This window comes from Acanthopagrus latus, chromosome 11 (assembly GCF_904848185.1).
Source record: "Acanthopagrus latus isolate v.2019 chromosome 11, fAcaLat1.1, whole genome shotgun sequence".
NCBI lineage: Eukaryota > Metazoa > Chordata > Actinopteri > Spariformes > Sparidae > Acanthopagrus > Acanthopagrus latus.
Genome location: NC_051049.1, coordinates 11,708,910 through 11,724,441, shown reverse-complemented (window position 1 = coordinate 11,724,441; position 15,532 = coordinate 11,708,910).

Below are 15,532 nucleotides of genomic sequence, written 5' to 3'. Positions count from 1 at the left end.
ATGGCCTCAGTTAGAATCTGATACTAATACTACTCATACAAATTCAAATAGAGATTTTACATATGATATTATAAAGACAACATTCACCACATTGCTTATTCTCTGGTTATTTCAATATTTATTAAAGGAGATGCTACTGTGTCCTCAGTTTCCCCTGAGCTGTGTGCAGCACTGTGAGAGCTCTGCATTATATCACTGGATTAACAAACACTAATCTTGGTAGAGGAATTACTGTGGACACAGCTGCTGCGTTGTATTTTCTTTTTCTTCTTCTACCCCCTTTCCTGAAAATATTGAAAACCAGGTTCAGTTTTTGAACTTTTCAAACTTTTAATGAAAAAGCCTAAGATAAATCCACAACAATGCTTCATCTACTGATTAACAGTGTGTTCCTCTAAAAGAATGAGATCACATGTATTAAACAGATACAGATATTAAACCTGATTGAAAAATACACCTCTCCAGGGTTCACGAGGTTCATCCTATCTTACGCTGGCGCTTCTCTTTGAAATGCAAGCGTGCATCGGACAAAGAGGAGCTGGCACATCCTCTGAAAATCCTGGGACATTAACCACGACCATCAATAACAAGCGCTGATGAAAATAATTGATTTGCAGGCGTGGTTACTGTGACAAGTGTATCATGTAACTTAGGCACAGTTATGAAATGAGGAGAAGAGAGAGATTATGGAAAGTAGGTTAGTGGAGCAACACAGAGTGTTCACACCCCTCCCTCTCTCGTCTCTCTGGTGTGCATGCGCGATGACTCTCCCCGTCTTCTGCTTTCTGTCTTTTTCCACTCTGAACGCGTTTGTCCTGCATCATATCAATGTTAGCTCACACTTTTACATTACAGTCTCCTGGCACCACCTACAGTGCTTTGTGATACTATCTCTGTCTATTGTTCCTGGAGTGTTTTAGCCATGATCTTTCCACATGTCCAGCCTCTCCGCTTGTACAAATCAAGAAAAAAAGGAAGGACATAAATGCAAAGCAGTAAAATGTATTGCTTCCTCCTGAATGCATAGCTAAAGGAAAAACAATGCTGGGAAAAGTGTGGAAATCTTATTTTTCCTTTATTATATTCACTGTAAACTTCCTCTTCCTCCCATTTTGCTGGTTTTGGCTGATGGTTTCCTTCCTGATCCTCATCTGCTGACTTTCGCGGGTCATAGTATGTCCCTGAGCATGTCTCCCTGTCGCCATGGAGCAGCGACACATCCATCCGGTGTTCGCCTGCAACGTCACTGACCTCCTGACCCTCAATCTTATGTAACCATGGCAATACCCAAATTAGAACATGGAGCATGGAAAGAAGGAGGCGCTTAGCGCTTCACATACGAGCACGTAGCTCCCAACCAGCTTTCGAGATTAAGGCAGATGGAATGAACGCGCCTGCCACTGTGTGTGTGTGCGTGCGTGTGTGTGTGTGTTGGGCCAGAGAAACAGAGACTAAAAGAAGTAACCAAACACCTCCAGCTCTGAAACAGAAGTGATCACACATTCCTCAGTGTTTTCTGCACGTTCAAACTGCGGCACACAGACGCGGAGACAAATTTAATATCTCAAACTGGCCACTGCCTCACAGCACATAAAGCCCAGTATACTGAGAGGATTATTTGGGGATCCGGGCTCTGGCTTCCATAATCCTCCGTCCTCTCCTCTCCTCTCCTCTCCTTCATCCTGCTAAATCCCTCTCCCTTCTCCCCTTTCAAATGCCCACTAATCTCTCTCACTCCGACTCTCTGTACGGCTGTAATCTGGTTCGTGCCTATCTTTCACCTGCACCAGATTCACATCAATAGGTCAGTGTGCCAAACTGCAGGGTGCTTCTTCCTTTACTTCCGGTCACACGTCTTGAACGATGTCCTGACTGGCGTTTCAGTGCCACGCTGGTACTAATGTGGTAATGATGGTTAAAATAGTTATTTTGATTGTGTGGTCTGAGACTCATTCACACAATTGCCCTTCAGCTGTACATGGTCCTCATCAGCAGGTGGAGTTTGCTCAAGCGCCCTGAAAAAAACTACAAAGTTTAAAAATCTCCAGCTGAGCAGAACTGTGGGAACTCAGTCTGCTGATGGGGAGCATGTGACGCAGCTGAAAGCTCCAGAACAGGGGAGTCAGTGGACTTTGAGATTAAATGAATTCATTGGCTGCTGTTGCCTTCAAGAGGCCAAGAAAGGAATGTCTTATATTTTTGTATTCTATTAAAAATGTGTATAGAAACCCATTTTATCTGCTATTGCCTTACATTCATCCATTGACAACTGATGACAACAAAGGACCAATGAGTCTACAGCCATGACAGCAAAGTGCCAACAAGTCCTTATACGTAAATGACAGAATACGTTGTTTGCCGATGACTCCCATAACAATGTATGACCATTGGAGAGGGCCAGCAACAAACACCAGGTCAAACTATGGTTACGTAACAGTAACAAGTACAAACATGTGGTTAATATGCATGATTCAATCCCACAGGTATTCAGTGAAGACTCGCCCTATGCTGCTTCTGACTGGGTTGTGTTCTTTGCCTTCGCTGGTTTTGCTTGGGTAGGTTAGGGTCAAGGTTAGGTGGTTTGTTATCCCTGTCAGAGGCAAGGGAATAGGTCAGAAATTGTGGATGACAATGTAAAATACTCACAGTTTGGTTAGGTTTATGAAACGATAATGTTTGGGTTAAAATACGTGTGTAAGAAATGTAAGTTCTATTAAGTTAACTTACATGATGTAAGTTAGGTACGTCACATAGTCAACTTACAATTGAAGGGTTTGGGCCAAACCACCCACCTCACCTCCTCACTGTGCACATGTTGTCACTGACTTTTTCCTCTACCCAACATAATTACTAAACCAACTAGACATCACTGCCTGATAATAAATCTAAGTATAGGTATAATAGCTGCTTGAACAGACTAGCCACACAACTGTGTTGTGTAAATGCAAATGTCAGCTAGTTAACATCATGTTCACAATAACAACGATAATATGTTTTGTAAGGGGCAAAGTGTTCTCCATGTCAGAAACCAAGTTACTTGATAAATACAAACAATTGACTTTATGATGGGACTAGATGAATAGTCAGAGGATCACAACAGTTATTACAGGTCCTCCTGAGGTAAGTATGGTTGTCTCTCTGTCAGATTAACTGGCCGTTCATTTGATCGTTTTTGGAGACGTTCCATTAAGATCACCAATGTCGGCCTCATGGTAGCGCCAGAGGAGAAGCCAGGTGACCACCAAAGTCAATCACAGTACCATGAAAATGTGATTTAAAAAAGACCAAATTTTACTCTCATATCATGTGGCGGAGGGGGCGCTAAAATGTCGTACTGTTGTGTTCCGTGATGTGAAGTGATGAAAGTCTAGAGGGACATGGGTCCGCATTTCAGGGTAAAACATCATATTTGATAGCTCAGTAGCTAGAATCACAATGGCAAACGTTAGCATTCAACCACCATGCAGCTAATACGGACATTTCATAGTGTTACATAATATGATAGAAAACGGTGTAAATAAATTCTGAAATATCAATCCACATCGTGACACATTTATTTAAGCCTGGAAATTAAATGCAGTAAGGATTTATGGATGTAATCAAGCTTGCAATGTCACATTGACTGTCTTGCTGCGTCCTCACCCAACCACAGGTTTACTCAGTAATGTTATGTGACATTTTGCTCAGTGGAACACACATTCCTGTGCTCATGTTCGTGCTGATTACATCCAACGCAAAAGGGACCAACTGACAAACAAAGCTAGAAACTGCAGAAGTAGAGAAGCTCTTTTTTCCCCCTCGTCCTTAAGTGACTTTGTAGACAGATGCTCTCGCTCAGAAGACCTTTCGACTGCTTCAGTATTCTGCTGCTTACCTACAACTTCATCGACTATGCTTACGGCAAGGTGAACTAGATGTGACATGGGTAGCGAGCGCTAATGAGCTAAACAAACAGTCTAGAGTGCCCTTCAGTTCACTTTTGACTTGGTATTTGTCCTCCCACAGCAGCTGTTGATAACTGAGATGGCTGAATTTATTACCCTCAGGTGCACATTAGCCCCACATCCTGTCGTCAGGAGCCGTGCTGTTTATTCGGTCTTGATGGGCAATATTTAAACGATAGGCATCCAATTAAAGCTGACATTTACCATGGTGTATCTGTCCGCGCTGCTTCCTCACACGGTGTTCGTCCTGTTGTCTGTCGATAGCGCTCTGCCTCCATCTAGATAATATCGCATCTGACAGTCATGACAGGAAGACGCGGCCACAGGCATTTGCGGAATTGTGACAGGGGTTTGATAAGGAGATAGAAGAATAAGCATCCATTTGGACAGCCTAATAGATAATACTGGGACCCAGAAGAGATTACGGTGAAGATTATGTCTGTGAGATAGAAATTGAGTCTTAGAATATTAAATAAGAATGGATCTGCACCAGTGATAGAAACCTACCGGGACTGCTTATTTATCCTCTCAGTGTGATATTACAGATCCGTGCTGAGAAGAGGTTCAGTGTGATACACGCAAGAAACTTTTTCTAAATCACTGTTTCCACCTTGAAACAGAATCACATGGCTTTAAATTGTTATCCAACCACAATGGGACTCTAAACTGGATTATGAGTGGAACCTTTCCATTCCACAGTTTCTTTGAACAGCCAGTCTGCTGCAGAGATCCAAAGGCACTCGTGTGATCTCTGTCTGTAGGCCTGGAAGTTCATTACCTCATATCTCATTCCACCCATCTGCTGCTATTTTTTTCCCCACCCTTCCCCTCATTGCTAATTGGGTGCTAATCCAACCCGTTTTTATGGCTCCAACACATGTTGTTGGGGTGATGGCATCATTCGTTCCTGCCCTCGTGTGAATCAGCGATGACATTTGTTAAGAGCAGAAAAACTTGACTTTGTCAACATGGTCAGGTGTCTGCGCATGTCTGCACATGTCTTTGTGTATGTCCAGAGTCTGAGGCCTTCACTTACAGGGGCAAGTCCAGAGGGGTGGTACAGGCACTGACTGGAAGGTGATTGGCCGTTCACTGGTGCCTCCCCTAACAGAGTCAGAGACTGACAGGAGGTTTGATTTTTAGTGTCAGATCCTCAGTGTGAGCAAACTGCAGACACTTTTTGTCAGAAAGTCAATCAAGCCAGCAGAAAGAGTTTAAGAAAAAAAAAAGACTCCAAAGAGACACGACATGACCACAAAGAATGAAAAATGATCAAAAAGTCACACCAAACAACTTTGAAGGGACACAAAGTTATTACAGAAAATATAACCACCAACCATATTGAGATGCGAAACGATCACAGGTGATAAAATAACTACACAACGATGCAAAATGATCACAAAGAGTCACAAGACAACCACAAAGAAATTCTGGTCACATATAAATCCAAACAAGTACTGTCCATTAAAAAGACTCCACAATATAATCTAACATATAATCAAAAACAATCAGCCGGACAGGTGTCTGCTGCGTTGCACGTTTTCTTCGCAGCCACCTGCTCTGAATTTCCACTTCAAACCAGCTTACCAAGGCCTGGCTGTGTTTCACCATCAGAGAGGAGGGAAGATAGATGAGGCGAGGGAAGATAGAGAGATAAATATGGCAGCCATATGTACATACAGCTTGGTTACAGGGACTCAGCATGTGCGACTGTGTACGTGCTACAGTGTGGAAATGGACTTCACATTCTCAGAAAAAAAAAAAAAAAAGTGCATTTGGCTATGACCTGTTGCGTCCACCAGGGAGTCGTTTTGAGTCATGTTGCTGCTTGTTAAAAACAGAAAAAAAATGCCACATTGTATAAGTTGTATACATAAGTTGTATAAAAGCAGAAGTTGTATAACAGCAGAGGTCTGAACACGAAGTAAGGATGCAAACGTATTTGTTTTTACCAATTATTTTATCTCGATATCATGAAGACGAGCAAAAGCAAGAAATCACAGACGCAACAAAAAAAAAAGACAGGCACGAAAAATAAGACGGAGAGGTGCAGCAGTTGGAGAAACAACAAGGAGAAAAAGGCGAGAGACGGAAAGCCAAGTCGATGTCCCAACAATCTGAAGATGATACTGAAAGGAGATCTGCCGTTTCCAGCACTCGCTTCCATGACAACAGCCGCTGACAGGGCCCCCGACCCCACGGCTTGCCTGTAATGAATCATCTGCCCTGAAGGTGAGATAACACCCACAGATGCACACATATGTGCATGCTAAGACTCACACACTGGCGCGTGGCAAGACACATTAATGTGCACACGCACACACGCAACGCACGCAGACACACACGCACACACACACACACACACACACACACACACACACACACACACACACACACACACACAAACACACAGCCATGTTCTCCTCTCACGGCAGATTGGCTTTCAGAGAACGCCTGTTTGCCTCTCACAGAAGTGCAGTCGGGAAAAAAAACACATACTTGTTTACATCAAGAGGATTGTTTTTCAGCTGCAGCCTGGTGAGTGAAGAGAGAGGTCGATTGTACGTTCAGCCACAAGTGCAGTTAACACACAGCTGCTGATTAATGACCTGCTCTGATTACTGGCTCTGAGCCACACCTGGAATCCTTGTGCTTGTGCAAGTGCGTATGTATGAGTGTGTTTTTATTCCGAGCTATAATCCTGTGACACACACGCACACAGGCGTGCCTCGAAGTGCGAGCGAGAGATTGAGCCTGTTCGTCGACAGTCAGTTTCACCTTCAGAGAGAGGAGGAAAACATTGGCCTTTGAATTCATAATGGATGGTGTGTTTTGCTCAGTGCCATCAAACGGAAGAAAAGCTTTAAATTTCACACATGCTTGAGAGATCTTAAATTATATATCCGTGACTGCTCTGCGTTCTTGGCCTGTGGCAATCGGTGTGTTTGACAAACTATCTATCACTCAGGTCCAACCTGGGGCCCCATTTTTCTCTTTCTCCAAACCTCTAGCAAAGCCTCTATCTATCCCCCTCTGCTCAGAGAGAAAAAAGTGCTGTCCAGCAGGTGCTATTTCAATTACTTTGTCTTTCTGCTAGATATGAATACAATCATAGAATGATTAACACTTTGTCACTTTAAGTTCTGATAAATCATCGCTCTAAGCTCCAAACTGAGACACACTGTATGAAACCAGTCAAAGTCAGTGTGTGTTATCACATACGGTGTGTTTGTTCATGTTGCAGCCAAACAAACTAATGTTGCTTTGATTTAGAGAAGTCGCATAAAAAAAAAACCAACTCACTGATTTAATTTCATGATGCATGCAGCTGCGGCTTGCTTTGAAAATCTTTGATGAACAATCGCTGTTGGCGCTAACAGCAGTGACAAACACATAATTAACCTCATGCTTCGCCAGTTGCAGGCTTTTAATGTGATCTGCCAGCAGGAGGAAATGTTGGGTTAACATTAACAAAAACATAACAAACCTCCAGTACAGGTGCTGGAGAGTGAACAATACACAGTGAGGCTGATACCAGTGAGGTACAATTACAACAGTGTTATAAAAGGTACCCAGCCGTCATCCTTAAGTGAAGTGGAGATATCCTGTTAAAATATTACCTAATGGTAAAAGTCTTAAAGTATCTGATACTAAATGTACTTATATAAAGAATAAAAAGTAGTTTTCTGCCAATAAATGTACTTAAGTATTCAAATTAGAAGGAAAAGGAGATTATACATTTATGTATAATCTTGTATAATACTTTACACTATTGTTCTATCAATTACCAGCTGGGCAGATTATTGAGCCCAATATTCAGCACTCTTCTGATATTCTTTTTTCCAATTGCCAATAAAATACACTGCTTTCCGACGTAGCATGCAATCAGCAAAGTTATTAGCGACTGAAGATGATAATGTAGGCGTAAAAAGTACAATGTTTGCATCCAAAACTTAGCGAAGTGGAAATGTAAAGAAGCAGAGAATGCGAAGACTCGATTGCAAGTGCCAAAACTGTAGTTGCACACATTGAGCAATATGTGCTGCAATGTTACATTCCATCTCTAGCTTCAGAAATACAGTATATGCACTGGAGTGGGCTGGTCATCATTAACATTGTCCTTTCTTTCCACTCTTAATGTTGGTTCATTTTCTGTCTGTTAAAAACGAAAAAAAATCTTGTTGTATATTTTAAATTGCCCCTTTAATGAATACTACAATTAAACTAAATAATCCAAATGAGATTTATAACTTCCACCAGAAACAAGTAAATAAATAACGTGCACCCTCAGACTACACAAATGACCTTTAACCTGCACAAGTTTGAGTCCTGCACTGAAACGATTGTTGTTTTTCAGTCCTTAAGACAAACAGAAGGCTGTGTCCCCAATGTCTAATGTATCTCTAAAAGGTGACTTAAGATGAGCGTGGTGGCTTGTATATGGGCCACTGCCATGCTGTTGAGGATTTACTTATCCCTGATCAATCGGCGTGATATGCCGTGTGGTTCTGACCTACTTACCAAAGCATGACCCGTGTATACATGAAACCCACAAACAGGTATGAGCGGCGTGCGCACGCTAAACAAAGCAGACCAGAGCTCAGTCACACCCTCGCTGTGGCCTACAACATCACAGTCTAAAAAGCACGAGTTGTTGACGCACGTCTCCACCTTTCCTCTTTTCTTCTTTCTCTGCCTCTTCTCTGCCCGTCCTTCCCCTGGCCTGACACGGCGTACGAAAAAAATGAAAAACACTTATTCAACAGCACCAGATATAACAATGTGTTATTTTTCAGCCGCTCTTTCTCCATTTTCTTTAGCAGCGTCCGCTCTCTTTTTCTCTCGCCTCGTGGCCTACTTATTCTAACCCTGACCACCTCCATCCATCGGTCCCTCGTTTCTCCTCCATCTTCCAGGAGCCTCCAGGGACTCTGGTGTCAAGTCGACTGGCCTGTGGCCATTGTGACTTTCACCTGCCTTTTAAAATTTTTTTTTTTTTCCGAATCATTCTGTATGTTCACGCTCAGTTTTTAAAATCGTACCACTTCAAAAACAAAACTTCTCTTTCCTGGCCTGTGTGCGACATCTCCACGGACATCCCAGAGTCCAAACTGGCCCTTGGCCTTAAAGGTTGTGTGTGAAGTTAAGATGACCTAGTTTTTCGTCTATACTGCGCAAGCATGTTTGCATAAGTGTGTATGTTTTTAGTCATTTCTTTTTACAATAAACTCCATTGTTCAAACCACTATGCCCCCTCTCTTCACGACTCCAGTGCTTTTTTCTCCCTTCTCCACAATAGAAACAAACATGTTGTCTCTCCAGGCTAGCAGTAGGTGCAGTAGTTCATCGGATTAGTTTGTTTGGATACGCCAGTCAGCTTAAAACAGTCTTCTCTCTCAGCAGGAACGGCATGACTTTGTTTATGTATGGTCCCCATCTTGCTGTCTGGTTTCATTAGAGTCATGTGGGGGAGATCTGTTTTGAATAATAACCCCGTAGAGGCAGAACGACGACCCCTGGTGTTAAGACTTGTGAAGGCACTCTGTGCTCCTTACATAATGGACACCAGCAGAGCCCCTTTTGGTAGAGCGCCTCCCTTCATCAGATGTAAACGAGAGATCATAGAGCTCAGCGATTATAACGAGAACATCATAATTCTGTGCATGTGTTGTGGTAACCCGGGCATTAATATTCTCTCTAAGCCCGATTAATCAGTTGAACACACACAGGATTGAAGTAACTGCTGTTACGCAACGGCCCTGGTGGAGAGAGAGGGCTCGGCGCAGGTTGTTTCTGTGCCCTGGGGCATCTCTGTCATACAATCTCACCGTAACATATGATTTTCGCACCTTTTCCCGGCTCCATACAGGTTAAGCATGCTTTGATAGGTGTCATCTTCTGTAATTAAAGCAGCTCTATGTGCCAACGCTTTAGTCTGAGAAACCAGTTTATCAGCGAATGAGGCATCTCTTCAGACTATGAAGAAGGCAGGGTGATGAATCTTAGAGAAACCTTCACAGCACAATGAGTGTACTGAATCACTAAAGCCCTTACATTGGTTGGTAACACTTATATAACAACCATTGTTAATAAATGGTACATTTATAGTGAAGTAATACACATCAAACGATGCTTTAAATAACATTCATTAAGCAATTGTTTATTTTAAAGTTGCAAATTATGTCCATAAGCCTACCAGTAATTATTATATCTTAATAAATTGTTTTTGATGCATTTTAATGTTTTTGAAATAACTATAGTTAAAGTTGAATTAACTATAAATTCACTATTTATTAATGATGATTATTATAATATATTTTTTCTTCTGTTATGCTCTCAATATATGGAACAATCTGAACAAGTATTATAGTTTCAGAGAATCTGAGAGTTTCTAAAGTAAAATTAATAAACTAGCCTCACTTTCATTAAAATGTCTATAATGTCTATATGTCACTTTTTTTTTCTTATCCTAACCTCAGCCAAAGAAACGATGGTTTCACCTGTGTCTGTCCGTCAGCTGGTTGGTTTGCAGGATTACACCAATATGGAACGGATTTCTATTAATCCTTGATGGAGGATGGGTCTTAGTGCACAATAGACATTTTTTTTTCTCGCTTTCTTAATCTCGTTTTCTCTGGAATAATGATTGGATTTGGATAAAAAAAAAGAAATAATCAGGCGTATTCAGGTGGCTCATATCTCTGAGTGAGTGTAAAAGGGGACTCCTCGGCGTTGTTGATGTTTTCTACTGAGAGCCATTCTGGTTCAAAATGTTTTTTTTTTTTTTTTATTGGCTTTGATTGAGTATGTCGACTTCATAATTTTGCATGTATTATTTCTATTTTTCATGTTTTTACTATGTTGTTTGAATCACACCTACCTTTACTTCACGAAATGTGCCTTATGAAAAACTGAATCTTAGAAGTTGTACATGTTATGTAACAGTTATAAATACAGTAATCCATGCCTCCATTTTTAATTACAATCCACTAGAGTCTCTTATAGGTGAATATACATGTAATCTATGGGTTTGTAAATGACATAATGTGCCTGTTACATGAGGGATGTCCATGTTTGCATGCTGTAAAAGTTATATGTGGGAGAAAGGGAGAACAAAGGAGGACGGGAAGAGAAAGATGAGTAGAAATGGTTGACAGGGGAACACAAGTGGGAAGGGGGGAGAGGTAAAAAAAAGAGGGAGGAAAAGGGAGGGAGGGGGACCTACTTACAGCTCATGGCTGGGAGGAAAATTACTGCACAGCTCCAGCATCCCCACCCTCATCCTCCACATCCTGCACGCCTACAATTCCTATTTACATTCACGCACAAAGCCATCGCATTTCCCCCGTCAGTGAAGCATTGAATGTGCGCGGTATCACTGCAGAGGATCACCTGCAGCGCCAAATTATTTTTTATAAGTGTCAGTGGGGGAGCAGTTCATTAGTCGCTAAAAGATGATTCGAGGCAGTTTGAGCCTGCTGGTTTGTGTCAAATCTGTGGTTAATGCTCATTATTTTGTCAACAATGCCATCCTTCTTTCAGTACAGCTATGAGTGGGAGCAATGAAAACACTGAGAGCTGCATCACCTTGTGGAAAAGAAAAAAAAAACAAGCCTTAGCACCAGGATCTTTTAGAATATATTCAATAAGAGTTGACTGTCAATTGCATAAATTGGATTGCTGGAGGAATTTAGCCACGGATTTATTATTTCCTGCTCATAAACCCCTCACTCATATTCACAGACGTCCCCCAGAGCTTTTATCTAATCTGTGGCCAGATTCAATATAGAGAGACATTAGATGGGATGAGAGCGACGCTTTATTGTTTTTCCCATGAGAGTTTCTTGGTTACCTGAGGAAGAGGAAATGGTATTTTAATGCCGGTGCCCACGCCAAACTGTGTTGCAAAGTAGTCTTACGTTATAACTCACTTCTTAAAGGGGCTTTGTGGATCTTCTGTGGTGTGGATCGCAGACGCATTTCTACACTAAGACAACAGAGAGACGGCGAAGCTTTAATTTTTCACGAAATGTTACAAACCGTTCACATATTTCCAGTAAAAAAAGTGATCAAAGCTGCAAGATGTAGGAATCAAAGTCACAAACAAGCAAGGGGCGGCATGTCACCAGGGCAACCACTAACTGCTGCTAACTGTCGCTGTCCCTTAGCTAGTTAGCTCAGTTAAATGTTCGAGTATAGCAGGCGTATTAGCTTGTTCTGCCAAGACTTTGGCACTCAGAGCATCAGGGGGAGTGTTGGTGTTGTTTACTATCAGACTTACCAAATCTTAACAACAATGCGGCTAGAGGCTAACTGGTTAGCATGCTAACTTCATTGGATATCACTAAAATACATTTAATAGTACTTTCTTTGAAGTCAAAACTGTTATTTCGTCACACTTCACACTGTTTTAGTATAAAAGTCTTACATACTGCACCTTTAATGCATGTGAATTGCAATAAATTGTTGCATAAGGCCCCTTTAAACTGTGGTCTGCACTCAAAATCAGTAGCTCACAGTACTTCCAGCAGGAAACAAAGTGAGATTAATGATTAAATCAAATGTAATACTATATTATGAGTGTTCACATTTAGAAAAGTTAGAAAGATGGAGCTGATAAGTGAATTACTCACTGAATAACAGCATTGTCTTACCTGCGATCTGAAACAATCTATCAAACTGAGTTACTTTAAATTGCTGCTTGCCATAATGTAATTATGCATGCAGTACATCATGTCTCACCTTGGTAACTACAGCGCCACTTGGTACACATAATGTAATGTAGGCATTAGTTACTTCTCAGAGTGTGTAGGATTTCTGACTACATAACAAAGTATCAGTAAACAACCCCTAATTAGTCTGACCTGATGCTATTTGTGCCAGAAGTCGTGAATAATAGATCAAACACTGTCCCAGGACAGTTCAGCTGACCCAGATCAGGACTTTCTTAATTTATATATTTACCGTATCTTAAAGTCTCTCTAGTGTTAAAGACAGCCCAATTACACACACCTGACACGTTTAATTGGGACATTTAATTAAACGGTTTTCAGGGCTATTATTGAATTTGTAAAAAAAAATGTGGTGCAGCAAGTCAGCATCCGAAACGAGGACACAAACAAGACAACAAAGACATTTCTGTTTCCCCCGTCCTGTTTCACAGACATTGTGGTTGTTCCACATCTTGTGATTGCAACTCGTGATCACTTGTGCAATCTGTGAATAAAAGCACTAAATGGATTACGGACAGTCACAGAAAGTGTCTGAGAGGGTTTTTTTGTTGTTGCTTATAATCATATAATGTATCTTTTTTTTTTTATATATGACTATGCTTCACATAACACTTGTCAATGAAAAAAAGATTTCTGTACATGACATAATTCTAAACGGCTATTCCTCAGTTCCCCTCACGTCACTTGACGACCACCGCAGACAAATGTGGTGATGAGCTGCTTCAATCCCCGTGAGATTATCGGAGAACAAAGACTCTTATATCATAGAACACAAAGTTCTGGGGAGAAACAGACACCCACACATGCACACAAACACACCTAGCTGCTAATCTGTGGACATGGGGACTGATTGTTCTCCTGCAGTGTGACGTGGGTGTGGTTACGGAAGAAAGTGGGTCGCTTTCAGCGTATTTGAACAAAAGCTGCTGAAATTAGGTGACGCTGCGGTCACTCATCTGCTCGTACCGGATGTTCATGAACTGAAGCAATCGTGGGGAAATTGCAAAATCACACCTGGAGCTAATCAAATTACCGCCAGCTGTAATCAAGTTAATTCATCTCTTTAAATCAGCACAACAACAGAGTTCTCTGGCTAACCCAAATGTGCGGTCAAAATATTCTCGATTTTCTGCAGGGAACTGAGTCTGCAGCAGTCTACAGTGTGGTATATTCATCAGAATGATCTCTCTCCTTACCTTTCATGCCATTACAGCATGTCAGACAATGTCAGAGGGGGGGCATTGTGTGTGTTGTATACAGGATGTAAACAAAGACAGAGGAAGTCTGCTCGAACCTGTTTTGTGTCAGTCGGGAGGTAAGTGTATATTTCCCTCTTCGCTTTACATACCGTGTAAGGGGGCGATCTTTCTCATCCTGTTGATTGTTAAGCACAGAGCAGTGATGAATAGACGAGCGAGAGGGATGGTGGTAACACATGATAATAGAGAAGTTGCACCTACACATTGTGGACACATTGACCTGCACAACAGGATAGCTACACACTGAATAAAAGTGGATGTAATCTCAGATGAACGCATAGAAATTGCGCACACAGGACAAGGACAAAATGTTCTGCCCCATAAAGTGATGCAATGTGTACTCGCAGCACCTATACCCATCAGCCCTCGGCCTTTCTATCAACATGAGAGTGGTTCTCCCTTTGTTTGTTTGTAAATATTCCTTATGTCACCAACAAAAAGCTTTTGTCCACTGTTGGATTAATGTTTGAATCTCAGCCATGTGCCTAACATCAACGCAACACTACCTTTGCTGCTTTAAGGACGCTTTGGTATTTGACGACATGAAAATGAGACTAATCAATCAACTATCTTTATTTAGATATGCCAACTGCACCTTGAAAGGAATGATTGGAACTGTTAAGTCGGAAGTCTTGTGGAGCCACAATATTAAAACCTTGTGTTCATTCAAGTTAGCTGGGTGCTAAACTTGAAGTTAGCCGGCCCAGTGGGTCAACCAGGAAGTTGATTTTTTTTTTGTATCTAACGTTAGTTAGCTACTCCCACCAGCTAGTTTAGTTTAGCACAAAGACTGCAAACAGCGTGAAACGTAAAATGAAAAACATGAAATGAAAAATAAAGCTGCATTATTTACCTTAGGCCAGAGCCAATGTAGCAGTTTCCCCCTGTTTCAAGTCTTTACACTAAGCTAAGGTAAGCTAAGCTAAGCTAACTGACTGTTGGTCGCACTTGACACTAGTCGCACGGACATAAGAATGCTATCATTTTCTCATCTAATTCTTTGTAAGGTGTATTTGCAAAAGTTTTCCTTTACAACTCGAGGCGAGAACAAACCGCTCGCGGTCTAAAAACCAAGAGCACACATGTACTGTACATTTTGTTTATATTCAGTTTATCTGTGCTCTGATCTTCACATGCAGACTGAAAAAAAGATAGTGTCCCTGTTCATACTCATCACAGTGTCCGACTGTATGCAGACTATAGACACTACGTCTCCAAGTGCTTAACAACTATATAATAATATTATAATAATGATCCATGCTGTTATGTACAGATTAGAAATGGAACGTAAAAAACGCATCACATTCATTTATCAGATGTTTCTGTACTGAGAGACAAGTGACTGTGACATTACATGTTGTATCTTATTCATCAAAGCATGAGCTAAACTGACTGTGACACACAGCAGCTCCATCCTTAAAGCCGCTGCCAGGAACTCATCTTGTGTTGATACGCCGTCCCCCGTCAGAAAAGATCTTGATTTGGCTTTAGCGTGCATCTGAAACAAAGACACAACGACTATATTTCTCTCTCACAGCTATTTACAGGATACATAGTGATGCTACAATGCATCTATTTGTGCCCACAGATGTAAACA